This window comes from Mya arenaria, chromosome 4 (assembly GCF_026914265.1).
Source record: "Mya arenaria isolate MELC-2E11 chromosome 4, ASM2691426v1".
Taxonomy (NCBI): domain Eukaryota; kingdom Metazoa; phylum Mollusca; class Bivalvia; order Myida; family Myidae; genus Mya; species Mya arenaria.
The window spans coordinates 2,859,865-2,862,058 of record NC_069125.1 but is presented as its reverse complement, the minus strand read 5'-3'; the positions used below and the strand labels follow the sequence as shown (position 1 = coordinate 2,862,058).

General features: G+C 35.5%; 1 pseudogene; it reads left to right on the top strand.

Annotated features, from left to right (window-relative positions):
* The first annotated feature begins 682 nt into the window (after positions 1-682).
* Positions 683-1,959, top strand: LOC128232943 (uncharacterized; annotated as a pseudogene).
* Positions 1,960-2,194: the final 235 nt, after the last annotated feature.

Below are 2,194 nucleotides of genomic sequence, written 5' to 3'. Positions count from 1 at the left end.
ACACTTTTGACAACAGACAGAAGGTAAAGCAAATAATAATTTGTGATTTATTTCATTATCAACACAGAAAAAAAGTAAAAATGGATGAAATTAACGAAAATGACTTAGATCTCTTGTTAGTAAACATTTTTGATGCGTATGCATTTTTAAATAGTGATTTTGAAATTGAACCAGTTGATGAACACAAAGCTAGAGAATTCGTTCAAAATAATGCTGACAGATCCATGGCAGAAGAACATTCCCAAATGTCAGAAATAGTGAGTGTAAGAGAATTCAGAAATGTGAATGTTGATCATTTTCTCGAAGAAAACGTAAACAAAAATACAGTAAAAAAAACAACAGAAAGTGATCTTAAAAGTTTTTCGCCAATTTCTTTATCACAGGGGAGAACAACACAACCTTCAATTTTTCCCACCTGATCAACTAAATGACTTGATCGGCATTTTTTTGCAATCTGTAACAAAAAAATGGGGAAGAATATGAACCGACAAGTTTGAGAAGCTTTGTCAGTTCCATAGACAGACACTTGAAGGTATCACAATAAAAATTATGCATCGTAAACGACATAGAGTTTGCAAAATGCCGAAATGTGCTAAAAAGTAATCAGAAATCACTGAAAAAGCAAGGGCTTGGAAACAAACCAAAGGCCGCAGAATCCCTGACAGATCAGCACATTGAAGAAATGTATGAGGCAAAAACCCTTGGATATTTCACTGCCAAGTCATTAATTCACTCCATGTGGTTCATATGTGTCACTTTCTTCGGGATGCGCACTGGCACTGAGATCCATAATCTTAAGTGGGGTGATGTTTCTGTTGATCTCGATGAAGGCTCCGGACACGAATTCTTGCAGCTGTCTACAGAAAGACAAACAAAGACCCGTACTGGGGCAAATGCACGCGACATAAGGTATTTACATAACAGTGCCAGTCATATCATAGCTAAGAAATAAATTATATTTTGTGTAACAAAATGCTATTGAGAATTTGATTTAAATATAAAAAAAGTAAAAAAAAAAGAATTGTACCAATAATTATTATTTCTAAACAAATAACTTTTCCTTCAAAAAAGACAAAACCAACCAAGAACTTATGCTGTGCTGGGAGACCCTGCAAAAGATCCTGTTCATCTATACAGAACACAGACAAGCGCCCAGCTGAAATGCTTCAGGAAAACAGCCCGTTTTTTCTCAGCATTTGTACTTTACGTCAGGGTGGATGGTATAAGAGGTATGCAATGGGTGTTAACAAACTGTATAACATCATAAATGAAATGAAAGCAGATACCGGCTCTGACGAAGCGAGAATTACTCATTCCAGGTATATTTAACAATTTATTCAATAAAAAATATCTCACCCTCAAGTTTTTTCCAACTTATTTTCCGTAGTTGTTTACCCTTGCTGTTGCTCGTGTCAAACATTTGCTCTCGTTTGGATAGATACATTTCAAACAACAAAACAAATGCTCAAACACTTTTTCATTTCATCTTGGTCAGTTTCAGCTGTATTTTGGTATATGTTGATGTTCTTTTGCAGTGCCAGAAAACGAAAGGTTCAGAAGCTCAACGACGAAGATTTACCTCCCAACCAAATCGTACAAATTTCAGGCCATAAGAATGTAAACAGCCTGAATAATTACAGTAAATTGAACACAAACCAGTCGATGGAGATCTCGGATATTTTGTCAAATGTCAATTCCAATGGTGGACCAACTTATGCATCCAGAAGAAACTTGCCTGCATCCGATGCTGCTACGAACATGTCCCGTGGTTTCTTTGTAAACACCAATTTCATGGGAAATGTCACTTTCTATTTTAAGAATCAAGAACAAAACACTCTCTCGCAAAAGCAGCATGTGGTGTACAGAAATCCACAAATTCCTTCTCCATGTTCCAGTAAGGGGGAGAAAAGACCTGTCTACAAGAGAATCCGGCTGATATCTGATAGCGAGAGCGATTGAACTAGTTTTTAAGTTAAACATCTGTCGTTTTATTTGTAAATCCCCATTTGTTTAACTGACACTCTCGACTTGAAATATTCCATTCAGTAAACGCCGAAGCGTGCAATTCGGTTTGTATTAATGTGCTCTTTAATTGTATTTGTTTATTGTTAATAAACTCTTGTTATTTTGAAACATATGCATGAATAAAAGTTCATTAATGAATTATTTTTTGTAAAGTTTTCACTGAAACATC